Source organism: Mercenaria mercenaria, chromosome 5, assembly GCF_021730395.1.
Source record: "Mercenaria mercenaria strain notata chromosome 5, MADL_Memer_1, whole genome shotgun sequence".
Classification (NCBI taxonomy): Eukaryota; Metazoa; Mollusca; class Bivalvia; order Venerida; family Veneridae; genus Mercenaria; species Mercenaria mercenaria.
In genome coordinates, this window is record NC_069365.1 from 45,775,503 (window position 1) to 45,793,368 (window position 17,866).

The following is a 17,866-nucleotide window of genomic DNA, read 5'->3' on the forward strand; positions in this document are numbered from 1 at the left end:
GATCGGAGACCTTGAAAAGTGCGCAGTTATAATCAGTGACTGGATGAATAGCAACAGTCTGAAAATGAACACATTCAAAACTGAATTTAATAAGTTTGGTAGCAGACCTCAATTGAACAAATGTTTTACAAAACAAATCTGTTGACATTGCTGGTGATAATGTCAACCGTGAATGCACAATTAGATATATCGGTGCATTTCTTGACGAAACTTTGAACTTTATGGCACTGGTATTTGCAATAGGGGTAAAATGACCTCAAGGGGAGGGGTGCGGTCATGACTGTTAGTTATAACTTGCACTGTTTCAAACAGTTGAATTCATAAAAGAGGTGGTCTAGTGGTTTTTGTGTCGGCCGAAGGTCTAGGGTTTGAGCCCCTGACCTTCCAATATGACACAAGTACAAATTTTAAACCTTCCAGGAAATGGGAACTAGATTTTACAAGCAGAAATACACACGTTAGACACACTGACGAGCTGAATCTGAAACTGAATGATTTGATTAAACGTCTATTTTATACAATGATATATTCAATGGCGTTGTACATAATAATGATAATACTACTAATAAGAATAATGGCAATATTAATAATGACACTAATAATGATAACGGTCTTATTTTAACAAACAGTCATGACCGCTCCATTTAACGCCATTGTTCAAATCAGTAAAAATTCTAATATCGCCCTTCCCCCTTCACGCCACTTTTTAAAACAGTGAAAGTATTATACCATTCCCATTTATGCCACTGTTTGAAACAGTGAAAAGTATAACACTGCTTCCCCTCATGCCACATTTTGAAACAGTGAAAAATATAATACCGCTCCCCTTCGTGCCATTGTTTGAAACAGTGAAAAATATGATACTGCATCCCTTCATACCACTGCCTAAAACAGTGAAAAGTATGATACCGCATCCCTTCATACCACTATCTAAAACAGTGAAAAATTTATTACCAATGTTTGAAACAGTGAAAAATATAAAATAGCTCCCATTCATGCCATTGTTTGAAACAGTTGAAAGTATAATACCGCTCCCTTTCATGCCACTGTTTGAAACAATGAAAAATATAACACCGCTCCCCTTCATGCCATTGTTTGAAACAGTGAAAGTTATGATACCTCATCCTTTCATACCACTGCTTGGAACAGCGGAAAAAATCATACCGCTACCATTCATGCAACTGTTTGAAACAGTGAAAATATATTACCGCTCCTCTCATTGCCACTGTTTAAAACAGAGAAAAGTATGATACTGCATCCTTTCATACCACTGCTTGAAACAATGAAAAATATAATATCGCTCCCCTTAGTGCCACTGTTTGAAACAGAGAAAAGTATGATACCGCATCCCTTCATACCACTGCCTGAAACAGTGAAAAGTATAATATCGCTCCCCTTAGTGCCACTGTTTGAAACAGAGAAAGTTACAATACCACTCCCCTTGGTGCCACTGTTTGAAATGGTGAAAGTTGTTAATAACGCCGCCCCACTCTCCCTTCACACCAACAGGGTTTTCATAGACTTTTCAAAATGGTGGACATATGTCCCCCTAAGGTTAGAATTTAGGGGCCATTGGAAACTTCAGGGGAACATAGTACTTTAAGTAGTGCATATGTGCTGTTGTATACTTTATCTAATAGTAAACAATTGGTTGTTAGGAAGATCCTATAACAGTCTATGATTTAAGTCTGGACTTATTATTAAATCTAGACTTCAGGCCTTTTGTGTTTTGAACAGGCTATACGTGGTATTTCTTATATAATTACACTAATGAAGAGAACAGAAATGTCTCCCCTATCTTCTGTAATAACTAACAATGATTCCGTGGTAAAACCGCTTTCCTATTGCCTATAGTGTCGAGGGTTGACTGGAAACAAAACCAACTGCCTAGTGTTTACAGTTCAATTTCATGAATCAGTATTGCTCTAAGGATATACCAAGTCGTCCTTTACTTACCGCTTCTCCGCATCTAGTAATTTAGATAACTCTGTCGGTCTTAATCACAGGAGTGAGCATCGCTAATGGGGCATCCGTCGTTGCATGTTGTTAGACGTTCAGGAATGACTAAGTTAGACGTTCTAGAATGACTAATCCTTCTGTTTTGAGTTAGACGTTCAGGAATGACTAAGTTAGACGTTCCGAAATGACTAACTCGCCTGTCTAAGTTAGACGTTCTGGAATGACTAACCCTTTTGCCAAGTTAGGCATTCAAGAATGACTAACTTGCCCGTTTGCGTTAGACGTTCCAGAATGACTAACACGCCTGTACGAGTTTGATGCTCCAAATCACAGCACTGGGCCCCTTCCCCGACTTGTAACAAAACCACGTTGTGAATTATCGTTATACTTAATACTCTGATATCCCAGCACTCAACCTTTTGGATTCTACCATGCTAGCAATAAATGTTAAACGGGACATGTTCGCTACAGGCACTTAGGCAGGGATGTCGGTAGAAACCAATTTACATCTAATGAATACAGTCTTCTGTGGTATGGCTTATTCAGACTTGGAAAACGTAAGTACAATAAATTTTATCAAGATTTTTATTCAATATTTTTATCGTGCTTAACTGTAAGCAACGTAAATAAGTAGTGTTACCGATGAGGAAGTATTAGTGTTTTTTTTGGAATTATAATGTCACCTCAGCTCATTAAATAAAGAAGTACAAACATGCGTACAGTTTTTGCGGCGAGATGACGATTTTTGCCTTAATATAACTAATGTTGTATGTATTTACCTCTTCTCACAAGTTTTTAGACCTATAGGAAATGTCATTTCTGAGATACTGATTTGTGACCAAATCAAGTATCGATTTTCTAGCGATTTTTCAAGATCATAACCTTGTATTTTGATATGCTGCCTACATACTCGCACATATATAGTAAAACAAACCAGCAATAAGCACGCATTTCAAAATACTATAACTTTGCATGAACAATTTCTTGTAAATTTAACTCATTTACTAGAGCAAAAACCACCCATTTAGAAATACTGGCATTTTGCTGGAACAAAATCGGTTGCCACTGTGCATGCAGTTTGAGCAAAAACAAAGTATAAAAAGATACAACGCAACATGTCAGGAATATTTTACCAAGCAGTTGGTGCAGAAACCAAGTATTTTAAACTGCAGGTGTTTTGCACTGACAGATTTACATTTGAATTGCTTAAATGTAAGCCCAAACCTTGTATAAACAAATACGACATTTTTGCTCCAAATATACATCAAGTTTTAGCATCAAGTATGGTTACAAAAACAATTATGTAAGATTTCATTTTCAGTTTGGGAAGGTTAATGTTGCATTTATTAATTGCATTTTAACTGTGATTAGTTGTCTGCAAACTAGTAAAGTTATGATTATTATATTTAAAACAAAATAATCTTTACTATACTTAATATTAATCATAGTAAATGTTTTAAACAGTTTTAAGGTAATAATTATTGAGAATCTATTTAATATAAATATCTTATTTTATAGTTCTTGATATAAAACAAATTGTATTTTTATCAAGTATAACATTTATACAGAATGTAAAAGTAATTACATGTAGTACGTAATAATTTTCATAGATGTGCCAGGTCTGATTCTTTAGATGAAGGACAACTATCGAACTAGAAAACAAATACAAAGTCAAAGGTGCCCTGAGTTTGTACCACAGAAGGCGGAAATTCAGCTGAAGAAAGTCAGCAATTTAGTGGTGACAGGGAATGATGAAATAATAAAATTCAGAAATGATTCTTGTGATAATTGTATTAACCTGAACATACAAGCAATAAGTAACGTAATACGGTGATGTATAATAATGTTGACGATCCGTGAAAAAGGAAATAACAACATGGTTCGCATTTAATAATAACAACAGTGCAGTGTAACATTGTGAAGGACAGTAATGTTAACGACACTCATAATAATGCGTATGACAAAGATATAATACCAAAACTAGAGCACCCCCTTACAGGTGTAGACGCTCATTGGATTCTTTTGTCTCTGTATAATAGAAATTTTGTCATACCCATGATTTTCAAAAGGGGCCATTTTTCTTGCAAAAAGCAATGTAGAATGGCGGATAACTAAAGTTCTAAAGCAATAGCTTTGACCGTTAATGAGAAAAATTGACCTAAACGCAAAACTTAACCAAGAAGTCTGCTATTTTCTAGGTCCAAAATGGGCCATAATTCTTGCAAAAAGCAGGATGGAGTTACGTTTCTAGCTGTACAGAGTCAGCTCATGATGGTAAACAAGTGTTGCAAGTTTTAAAGCAATAGCTTTGATAGTTTATGAGAAAAGCTGATCTAAACACAAAACTTAACCAAGAAATCTGACTTTCTAAGTAGGGGTTAGTAGTAGGTTGCTGGTCTACGGATCTCGGGGTCGCGAGTTCGATCCTCGGGCGGGGCGTATGTTTCCGTGAATTGAAAATAGCATGTGTCATGAAATAAATATACCATCCAGCTCATTGATTCAGTGCAGAAAGTGTGGCACGTTACTTGCGGAGAACAGTTTGTTACTGGAAATACAAACCAGGAACATTGGTTAGTAACGCTTTGCAGCGTTACATGACTAAAATAGTTGAAAGAAATCGGCTGTTCCTCCCCAAAACTATACAAAGAAACAAAACAAAGTCCAAAAGGGGCCATAATTCTTGCAAAATGCAGGATGGAGTTATGTTTTCTTGCTGTACAATTTCAGCTGTTGATGGTGAACATGTGTTGCAAGTTTTTTAGCAATACTTTTGATAGTTTAGGAGAAAAGCTGACCTAAACATAAAACTTAACCAGGCAATGCCGATGCTGAAGACGAGCAAGTGATGACAATAACTCATCTTTTTCTTTTCTCAATAAATCAGTTGAGCTAGAAATGCAAGCAATAAAGCTGACGCGATAGACAATAACATTGAAAATTAGTGCATGTGACAATAAAATAACACCAGAAAGTCCAAGCATTATTGATGATGCAGTGCAAAGTGACACAGTGATGGACACTAACTTTGAAGACAGTCAAAAAAGTATGTGTTACAATGAAATAACACCGGGACATTAAGCATTTATGATAACGCATTGCAGCGTAACATAATTATACCCCCACCAAACATGTTGGGTGGGGGTGGAGGGGGGTGGGGGTTGGGGTTCTATATAGAAATCAGTTTGGCATGCCCCCTGGCGTCCCGTCCCGTCCAGAAATCTATATGCCTGAAAGGATTTTAGTTTTAGGTCAAGGTCACAATTCCAGGTCACAGGTTAGATATTTTGTTTTTGCTCCATAACTTCTATGTGCCTGGAAGGGTTTTATTACTAAATGGATTTGATTCAGACTTAAAATAGTTGGTTATCATCATCACCCGTATCATATGACACAACCGCCATAACTCTTGCACCAATATTTCATAAATGATGCCCCCTTTTTACTTAGAATTTTAGGGTAAAGTTATGATACACTTTTACTTGATCTCAGTTATCACTAAAAGATTTGATTCAAACTTAAAATAGATGTTCCACCTTATCATCCACATCATGTGACACAAGGTGCATTTTTTCATGAATTGTGCCCCCCTTTTCTTTAGAATTTAAGGTTAATTTTGATGCATTTTCACTATATCTCAGTTATTATGAAATGCCTTTAATTCAAACTTGATGTTCCACATCATCACCCACATCATATGACACAAGGTACATAACACTTGCACCAATATATCCTGAATTATGCCCCCTTTTTGCTTAGAATTATACTTTGGTTTTGGTACACTTTATCTGTACCTCTCTCTTTATTTGATATTTTTAACACAGACTCAAGCTATTGTGCAATATTCATCCACCATTGGAATCATTAAATACTCCAGTGAAAGTTCGACTTTGGCTAGAAACCATCAATTTGTATGTAGTTATGGCCCGTTTCCTACTTAAAATGTGCCAAACTAATGGTTGCCGGACAACAACGCACGAAAGGCTTGACAGATTTAGATAAATTTTGGTACACAGGTGTAACATCATAAAATACAGCTCAAGTTTGATTTAAATTGCACCTTCTTGAGGCCATGTCTTCCTTGTGGTTGCCATTCTTCTGTGACACGTACCACGTAACTAAAAAAGGATAGAAGGGAAAGAAGAGTTCCAAAAGCACAATGTATAATAACAGCTCGGGAAGAAAAGAAAAATGACAAAAAACTAGCCAATGAAGACAGTAAGGTACACACATGCACCATTGTTGTACAATCAGTTCTGTACACACCTTGTAATTTAGTCAGTGTAATGTACTGTATGAGGAAGTTGTGTTGCTTTAATCTATCAGTTTACAGTTTTGGAAACAGTTCATGTTATGTGTGGTCAGAAGAGGTGTTCTTGTGAGATTTCTACGAGTATAAACATTTACCTACAATCTACCACAATCAGCTGAAACTGTAGAATAATAGCCGGAAGATGTAAGGGACAGAACAGAAATCAAATTATTTCACGCGGTAAACACAATCAAGAATACTAAACAAATGTATCTCAAATTTCTTTAATCTGGCAACACACATATGGAGTGCGACAGCACGCATGCTGCAAAGAGTTTACCAAAAATACTCGGTCAAAGCAAACGGGACACTGTGATAACCAAGGCCAGATGTGGCAAGCCGTACACTGTTGCCATTAAAGTATGAATATTTTTCTAATTTAACACAACGTAAAGAACATCAAGATCACACATTAAGACAATGGAGTGAAAGTAAACTGGATGAAAATGAAGTGGATCAGGTTTACTAAAGATAATCCAAATACTTGTTCTTCAAACATTGTATTACTGATAAGTATTTTGAAAGGATACAACTCACAAAAGATAGTCAACTACCAGCCAAAGACCAACAACAGAAGCTGTATAAGAGCAAGCTTCCACATCAATCGCCGAAAAGAAAAACTTCTTTACAATTTGCACAAAAAGAATTATTCCCAGTGAGTTTCATGATTATTATTAGTTTCTTTCTTCCGTCAAGTAATTTGGCAAAAGAAGTGCTAGCATGCAGAACCAGACTTTGAGGGAAGCAATGTAGACATAGATCCTGATCAAATAAAGTGAACTATCATTGAAGGGGGCAATACAAGAAGTTATCCACCGACCATGTTTGAATGCCATGAATAAAGAACGGATCAGAATTATAATAACTCGCATAATATTAATTACTCTGTGCTTCCATAATTATCTTTTTATTAAAGTAATATACTTCAGATACTGTTATTTTTCGTCTTTTCACACTGTTTAATAGACAATCAATTGAGCAAAGACGTTGTATATGTATATGCTATATATTGTCATTATTTTTATCTTAAATTCTGCAATAATTGTTATGGCAAAATATCTTATCTGAATATACTATGTTTCTACACAGTTTTTTACCGAGTACTTTTATGAGTATGGTCAGTGCATAAGCCACTCAGTTTTATAAGCGATGTTCTTGCGCAATGATTTAGTGATAAATATAATCAAACTGTGACAGCATAAATCCTGTATTTACATCTGCAGTGTTTATGCGTAGTGTATTAGGACTGGAATTACCATAAATGAGCCAGCAAAAACCCTGTATTTACAACTGCAATGTTTTTGCATAGTTGATTTCGTTTACATTTTCGGGTAATAGTTCCAGCAAAAACATTGTTTATTAACATACGTGGTTATTACACAAAAGTTATATTTGAAATATATACAAACTGGTTGTGCAAAAACAATTTTTGCTTCTTGCTCCACAATTACTAAGTTTACTGACAAACCACTTAAACAGAATATAAAATATATTATTTCCAGTATATGTGTAAAAAAATTTCCTCTAATAAAAGGCACATAAAAATATACAGTTTTTTGCTTCTCCTGAAAAGTTTTCAAAAATAGAGATACTTGGTTTTTGCTCTAACCCGACGAGATATACGTTTTGATTATATATATATATTAATGAAAAAGACCACGATACGGGTGGAAATATTTTAAAAAAGGTTTTAAGGAAATAGCCAAATCCTTTTGAGCTTGTATATTTGATTTATTCTTCAACCGGTTTCAAAAATTATCATCAGGAGGGTTACAAACAATACGGCGTCCTTTGACGTCGTCAATAGAAACAAAGGACGTCACTGTTGAATAAATGACGTCTAATTTACTAACGAATAAAAATGACGTGACGTCGTTGTAAAACATATCTGTCAGGTATGATTTTTATGTGTCTCTATTTAACAATTTTTAACATGCTGACTTCAAAGAGCTACTTCAAATTTTTTAGTTATCAACTAAAATGTGTACTAAGATATTCAATGCACATTGTTTAAAGGTCCAATACTAAGGAAAGTGAACATTTTAATTTCTTGTAAAAAGCACAGAAACTGTTTCATTTTATTGGAAAATGAAAGTTGGTATGTAGAAATTTGAAATAAATCGCAGTAAATGTACAATTATTTTTCTATGAAGTATGAAGAAAGTTAAAAAGACCTGGGGGGGGGGTCATTCTGTCGATTCATTGAAATTTCAACATAATACACATACATTTCTTTGAGTTCCAAAGACCTTCTGTAAATTTTGACCTGCCAATCTTCATTATTTAGTGTCTTGTAGAAGTCTATGCACTGGCTATGAAAAAAAAAATTGCCAACTCACTTTCCCTTTGTAATGGACCTTTAATAATGGGCTTCTGAGTTAAATTTATTCTCTTACTGAAATATATCTAAATTTAAACTGAAACTTCACAAGTATGAATCCTACACCATGTAGTACAATTTGTAAACGGATCTACTTAAATTACATAATTGTGATACCGAGATATTTTTCATGACAGTTAGACCTTTAACAATTCAGTAGTCCGGTGTCCGCATGAGAGGTTTTAGGCTTGATCAATCTCACTGTGTTGTAAACAGTTCAGTGATATTAAATCGGGTTAAGTATTTAAATTACATGGATATGATAATGATATGGATTTTAATAGTTTTGAAAATCTATCGAAACGACATTACTAGTGTATCCGTATTGGTATCAACAATGTTAAATACATACCTAAATGGAACATAAAACTTATAAAATGTTTGACTGTTTAGTTTTAAGTTTAATTATTTTGTGTGCAATATGATCATGATAGGATACACAACACTAAATATCCAGAACTGCAAACAAAACACTTTGTAATAATGTTTAACGTTTATGTATTTAGTCTTATTATTCTGTGTACGTGTGTTCATTTCTGTGCATATGGATTATGCACAAGCTCGTGTCACTGTTTCAGTAATACAATGCTCTGTAAAAATGGAGAGATACCTGCAGGCATACCATCAAATGTAACAGAACTATTTATTGAGCAGTTTGATTTTGATCATCTCAGAAGAAATAAATTCAAAGATGTGTCATATATACAAAAACTCGACATTCAATCAGACCATGGGAACTTTATTCCTTCAAAGAGTTTTGATCAGTTTGTCAATTTGACATATCTTGGCTTACATGGGAAAGATGTGATAACTATAAGCCAAGATGCCTTTCTAGGACTGAACAACTGTTTGATACTAAATTTATCATCTAACCCTAGACTACAAATTTCGGGAATAAGTAGCGCTTTAAATTCAGAAAATGAAAGTACGACAATACTGCCAGGATTAGTGTCATTAAGTGTAGCTAGGTTAAAACAAACGTCCTTTAATCCAGTGGATCTTAATGACTACTTCTTCAGATCAATTACTTTCGGTAGAAAACTTAAGTATTTAGATATATCTGACCTTAATATAATAATGCTTAATTTCGATGCTCTTGGGCACATATGTCAGACTGTAGAGTATCTGGATTTGAGAAAATCAGTTATTGGAAATTTTAAAAATTTCAACGAAGCTGAGGCATGTGAAAGCCTAAGGACGCTTGATATTAGTGAGACTGTTATACCAGCGACCCGATTTAAGTTTTCATTTGAGACATTTCAATTCTTTTGCGAGTCTTTAATTTTCTATACATTCATAGAAAAGCTTTATGGAAACAATATTAATACAGCACATAACGTGGAAATAAATGACTACTTTTTGGACATGTCTAATTGCCCACTTCAACTTAAAAAATTGTCAATGGCGGGAAATAAAGTTAAATGGGTGAATATGACCGTTCAGTTACACGAAACAACGAGACAGAGTATTTCTGAAATTGATATTTCATATAATGGATTGGAATACATTTCTCCGTCAGTTTTGCAACCGTCAGAAAACATGCGCATTCTAGATTTTTCACATAACAAGCTACATGTAATGCAAGAAAAATATACAGAGGAGTTTGAAAGACTATTTTGGAATCTAACAAAACTACGCTACCTTAACATCTCTCATAACAGTCTAAGTCATTTACCGATGCAAATATTCAAGAAAACCAAATCACTAAAACTTTTAGATATTTCGTACAATAGAATAAGCAGCTTATATTTCTCAATAAAACAGCTAGGTAACCTTGAAAAGCTCGTTGCCAGTCATAACAAAATTTACTTTATTGAGCAAAATGTCCGAACTGAATTACAAATACTTTTACGAATGTCTTATCATGACTTTACTTATCATAACGACACAAACAAAGAGCATTTTCATGCATTTTTAGAGGCAAATCCATTTCAATGCACATGTGATACTGTAAACAAGGAGTTTATAGAGTGGCTGCATTACACTGAAGTCGTGGATAAAAATGAATCAATAACATGCATGCTAGATGACAAGATCGTGGACGTAAGGAATAACGCCCTTAAAGAGACTGTACACTTTTGCAGAATGCAAACCATTAAGAAAATCGCCACGATTTCTACGCCCTTCGTTTTTATAGCAGTAATACTGGGTGTTTTTGTTTTTGTTCGTATAAGGAAAGGTCGTAAAAACAGGCTAAGGCGTCGTGAAGTAATTGCCCAAATTGAGATGGGAACGTTTCCGTTACGATATCTTGCATTCTTGTCATATTGCAGTGAAGACACCGATCTCGTTTTGGAGAAAATATATCCAGAACTATGTAAACATTTGTCAGAAATGACTCATTCAAACAAACCAATGGTGTGCATAGGTGATAAACATTTTAAACCTGGATATTCTCTTCTTTGCGAAATTATGCGCTGCGTAGAGGAATCGTCTGTTCTTGTTGCAATAATTTCGAAAAACTTCTGCCGAAAGAAAATGTGCAAACTTGAAATAAAAGAGGCATATGAACAGAATAAGCCAATTATAATGCTTATGGTTGAACATGTTGATAAGGAATTGATGGATGAATTTCTACAGAAAATATTCGACCGGTACGCCCATGCCACATGGAAAGCAGATCAGATCGGTGGTCATATTGAACCAGAATGGAAAATATTTTGCACGTCTATCATACAATTATCCGGACAAGATATCGAACATGCTGTCTAAAATGTGATATTATGTTTAAGATATTCAAGACTAAAAATGAATCTGTGTTTTTCAGCTTCAATTAAATTTAACAAGTCGGATATTTGGAATTGGTCGTTGAGTGAGTGCGTTAACTTTAAGGTAAATGAAAATACTATTTTCATGCGTTATTTGTGTTTTGATTGCTCAACATTATAAATGTTAGAAAAAAATATATTTATCAAGGTTATTCATTTGCTTTAGTGAGAAATCAAAATGTATTTCACCCAGTAAACACCAGATGTCAAGACTGACGTAACCACAAATTATACTGTAAGAATTTTTGTTCTTGTTCGTGAGAGAGATCTTAACAAAGAACAAACACATAATCTACTTATGTCTTGTTCGTTCGACTGTTTAAACAAATTGAGCATTTCGTTGTTTATGACCAATAAAAAATATCTGATAATTTCCACCGTGAAATGGCCCGAGCTATTTTTCAGTTATATCTCGATAACAAATTGAAAAATAAATGTTATGAAATAAAACAGTTTTGTAATTAATTTATCTATTTTTAGAAACTTAAATAAAACTCAATCTATTACTTATGACATCTGAAAAGAAATCTGTAAATAATTTGGAAACCTAATCATATGGTGATGGATTTGTGCCATTTCGTTATGTTGCAAGGACACCCAACGTCGCCCCGCTGAATGTCGTCCCGCCGAACTTCGTTATGGCTTCCGGACAAACGTCGACCCGCCGAACGTCGCCCCGGCAAAATACACCCCGACGAACGTCGTTTTTTCGCCTTCCGCATTGACATGATTGTATTAATCAAATTCAAGATAAAAAGGTGATAATAGTAAGGAACAGTTATGATAAGTCCAAAACGAAGTGTTACTAGAGGAAATTGCTCACTCTCATCCCACCGCCCCGTGCCCGCCGACTTTCAATCCATCTGTGACAAGATATGTAACTTCTGAATAACAAGCTTTTTCTTGACATACAGAAAAAAAAAACAATATGCGTATCTGTCGAATTTTTGTCCAGATTACAACTTTGCCGTACATTTTGAAAATGCTTTATCACGGTTGCCTGAGTGAGACTCGCAAGCAAACATAATATCTCTATCTGAAAGGTCGATGTCATACTTGGCTGAGGGGGTTGGGCAAGGGTGATACTCACAATAATCCTTATCAGTGAGGCAAGCATATAGTATTTTCCCAAAGTACGACAAGAAAAAATAGACGGCAGGACAGACGGGCAGGCGCATGCACGCTCGCACACATATTGCTCTCTATCTATCTACATGTCATAAAAAATCTTGTAATTAAAAAGTGTAACTGATGGATTGAAGATTTGGGTGGGGTCAGTAGGTGGGGGTACGAGTGAGCAATTTCCTCTGGGAAATACAAATATAATATTACTATTAAGCCATACTAACTTTAATCTCCTATCAAATTGATACTATAATGTCATTCCGGAAGGCTTCAGCGGGGTGACATTCGGCGGGGCGACGTTTGGCGGAGCGACATTCGGCGGGGCGCCATAACGATGTTTGTTGTTGTGTCGCTGCGACAGAAGGAAATAGTCAACAAAATGCCTAAATCAGCCACCATTTGTTGGCAGCATGCCCTATGTTTAAGTTGATCATGATAGCTGTATTTATCTTTGATATATGATGTATTTGCAATGCATGAATGTGTTTTGATATTAAAGGTTTTGCTAAAAGGAAGTTACTGTAATTTGTATAAGAAAAGTCATTATATTTTTAAAGCAGATATGAATTTATCAGAAAAACTGACTTTTCATATTTTTATTCACATCTTTTGCAATATTATTATGTTTGCAGCTGATATTTTAACACATACGTATATACATTTTTACATAAATGATTTTAGATATGCTTTACATTTTTACATAAATGATTTTAGATAATTATGCTTTACATTTTTACATAATGTGCTTTACAGTTTTGCATAAATGATTTAAGATAAGCTTTATATTTTTACATAAATGATTTAAGGTATGCTTTACAATTGGCGTTTTCAATATAACTTCTTCTCGGCGATATATGACCATTTTGTGTCGATAAATTCGCCGTAAAACCCCACTCACTCACTCATTACAATTGTAGCACTTCACTTCATATTTGCATGTATAAAATGTATAAGTTGAACCTGATCTATCGGTCGCATGTATTTAGCAGACATTTACTTAATTGCCATAAGCAGCCATGTAGCTAACCTCCCAGATAGACTTTTTGTTCTAATGTCAGTTTCACACTTTTAGTATTAAATAGTTTAGTGTTGACAGATAATCTAAAGATGATTTAAATCCGGAGTATGTACTAATAAACTTTGATAATCTGGCAGTTGAGTCCAATAAGTCCAGGGGTGTTCAAAGACAATCAGTCATAGATCTATTGTTAAGCAAATATTGGATTTACCTGTATTGGAAAATAAACAGTGTCGATTGTATTGAGGTCAACTTCCACATTATCAAAGTTTATTAGTATTAATTTACACTGTTATTGTTTTGTTCAGTTCGTATTAACCAGATTCTAAAAAATGAATGTGTTAAATGTTCTATTCGTCCGGCTTCCAATATTCTGTTGCTATTTGCGTCAATTCTGTTACTAAATGATGTGGTTCTAACATTTGGAATGAAAGCACACTGTAATAAATGCTTAATATATGATCAAAAACTCAAAAGGCTATGATTTTGATTTTTGTTACAATGATTAAATGTTATATATTATTGAAATAACTTTTTGGTAATAGAAAAAAAAAGTAATTTTAATGAAATACAGACTATTTACCTGTGTCATATGTTGTAGATATAGTACTAGAGATCAATCAAAGACGCAAATTATAATAATCCTAACTTACATTTACATATACACCTGTATGACATAAGTAAAAATCTGTATGGTAAAAATACTGTGATTAGTTATTTCATTGTAATGTCAATGTTCATGGTAAATTCTGAAGTATTTTTTTCTTTCTTGTGTTTTATATATGATCGGTGATATGATATAAATAAAATTATATCTAAATTTCAGTTTAAATAGTGCATCTGAATTTATTTTATCTGACTTAAAACATTTTCTGATGTAAATAAAAATGCATATATCTGACCTTTTTGAATTGAGATAAGTTCTTCCTGCAATATTCTATTCATAATTGGGGATTAAATATTTATCAATGGCTTGATAGGGAGGACTATGTGCAAGAGCGCCTATATGGAAATTAGATATGAAATTCATGAAAATCTTAAATAACATGTCTCAAAATGATCAAATCAAGACTAAAGTATTATAAGTTGTCTTAAATATTATATATAAGCAGCCTGTTTTACTTATACATTGTTTTGCATAATTTAGAAGTTAAGGTACTTTATTTATATGATGTAATCTGCACCAGGAAAAAATATTGACAGAGGTTGTAAATGTTTTATTTTGCGAATTATAAATCATTTTACTTCTTTTTGAAATTAATAACGTTCTAAATATAAGATTATAACTTTACATAGTATTATCTACTCACAGCTGTATTAAGTTATTTATATACCGCCGAAATATTTCGAAATACATTGCACATAATTACTTTCTATAAGCGACAGCATCACAGTGACAAAAAGTAAATGTTTAAAATGAAATATATCTATACCATACAAAGGTATCGGACATCTTTCTATAAAAAAAATATAACTAATGAAAAATTGGCATTAAAGCCAGTAAAAAAGCTTGTTGTTGATGATCTCAAATTTATCAGTTTTATTGTGTTGATTTATGATTTGGCAGCTACAAGATAGCAGTCATTTCAAGAAGTTGAAGGTAGAAATATCAGCAAACTTTAAATTAGGTCATTGGTCATATCACATGTACTTCTGTAAAATTTGTCATAAATTTTCACAATCTATAGACATTATTTTAATCTCTCCATTCTGTTTTATGCAAATGCAAGATTTTATAAGTTCCTTGGTAGAACATAGCAGTGTGTAAATATGGATACTTTCTGACGGTTATAGAAAACTATAGGTTGAATCATAATGTTTTGAGTTTTGGAAAGAATTTAAAATGTTTTTGTTTGTTCGTCATTGATCGGAATTTCAAAAGTTGATACCACCTTATTCACAATAAAAGCGTGCTACGCACTCTTATTTATTATTATATTTATTTGTTGTTGCATATAGTTTGTTCCTTTTACATTATTTTCAAAAAGAGTTGTTACCAAAATCGGATTGATATCATTGAAATACGGAAGAATAAAATTACAAATTTATTTCAATAATTATTAGATCGTTTGACTTTAGAATGGTATCTAATTCTTTCGTACAGGTAATAGTATAATGTTATGGGAGGTAACAAATATGTGTCTGTCACGAGACATTTCTACTTCCTTTTAATAGATTTTATAACAGGAAGAAAATAGTGTAATATCAAATTGTTCTTGAAATGTGTGGGTCATAAAAAAGTAATTTACCCATAAATTGTCCCAAAGTTCATGAATGTTTCTTTTAAAGTGACTCATGCAGTAAAAATTGGGAAATCCCATAACATTCCACACGCAATCAAATGAACGCACAGCCCCGAAACAAAAAAAAAAAAAAAAAAAAAAAACAACGTATAGTACCTAAATTGTAGCTATTTACACGGCAAGCATTTTAAACTCCATAATAATCATGGGTGGAAGGTGAATGATTTCAGACACAATGTCCTTTATCAAATCGTCACGGAGATCTTACGCTTCATCCGGGGATCGAACTTGCAACCTCGCGAACTGTAGATCTGTGTTAGAGGTAGGCAAAGGTAAAAGGTAAATTTTATTTACCGTGACGTCGCTTTGTGAAATAATTAACATAAGCTCTGTAGAGCTTTTGAGTGACCGTATTTCTAAGAACAGTTAAAACCATTTATACCTTACCCCCAACAATTATCTGGTACCCATTTACAGCTGGGTCGACTGAGGCAATCGTGATAATGTGCCTTGCCCAACGACACACCGCAATGGGAGTAGCCAGGATTCGAACCAGAGGCCTTCACCTCGGACCAGGGACCTTCACCTTCACAGGAAAGCGCCTTAGCCCTCTCGACCAGTGCGTTGTCCCCATTGAGCTAGGTGGGAGGGCTGTATCATATGTAAATACAAATTTGTAATGTAAAAATCAGAAAACCTCCTACAGGTTAGACTATGTAGATCCCCGGAGCTTCAATATACTTAATTACTGTAGACCAATGTTTATTGTTTTGATTGGTATTACGATAGTTTTTTTTTTGTTTGAAAACAACTATTAAGACCTCAGTTTTCGAATCCAATTATGACTTGCATTTTGTGTTAGCAGGCAAGCTGATAGCCAAAATAAAATTTATTGCCTTTTTGAGTAACTGCCAGATATACCAGTATATTTATATTTCATCATGAGACCTCCAGCCAGTTGGCGTAAAAAGTATTTGAAAAACAAAACTCAGAAAACGATTGATGCAACAACTAGCGGTTTCATCGTTTTGTTTGAATTGAAAAATGGTTCTACTGTAATTAAAGACGCACCACAAAATAATTGTATTCTTTTGTATTTCCATGATGGTAATTATACATGATCTGCATGAAAAAATGAGATATACAAGTATTTAGGGTACAAATTGAAAGTGACATATATAAGGCCAAGAAATGTGTTTAATGTCTTAACATTTTAAAGAATTAGATCTACCGTAGCAATATGTGAAATCTGTGTATTTATTTAAATTTCAATCACATTTTGTTTCTGTAGTATAAGATAGTTATTCATCTATTTTGAAACTATGCTGAAAAGACATTGACTGAATAAGTTTGCAGATGGAGTTGTCAAAACACATTTATTCATGAAAGGCCTAAATTGTCCACCTGAAACTTGTAATATAGCTGTATATTACCTGTTTTATAAGAATGATTTTCATGACGTTTTTGTGTGTCGGCTATCGAAAGGTCTGTGATGACTTTCCTTGTACATTGGAATAACTCTAACGCAGTACAGGGTGACCCGAATAGAGACCAAATTGTTTTAAAGTTCCCCGTAAGATACTGAAATCGGCTTAAAGAAGGAAAAATGGCAATAAAAAGTTCTTGCATTTGATCTTTGCAGCTGTAAGTGAGAATTTATATTTCTACAGCCTTGGCTATCATAAATGTGGTCCAACTTGTACTGTTTTTGTTTTACAAAAAGCGTTGAGCAGGACTTGGACTATTTCTCTCCGCAATAACATTTTTACGGCGCAAGGTACAGACTCGGAGGAGATAAATAGCGTGGTCACAGAATGCAAGAATGCAATGTTTCCAAAGTAAAAGAAAAACTCACATACTTAGCAAAATATTCGCCCTAGGGTAATGATTTGTCAACAAAACCCGCCATATTTACCCGATAAACACAATTATCTCACTTAAACTACTGAAAGACACCCTTTACGTCCTACTCCCTGTATATTAATACGTTCCTATGCAAGCAGTAAAGCGCAGAAGGAGGGCCAAACAGTATCAATTTATATCTAAAACAGAAACTGATCA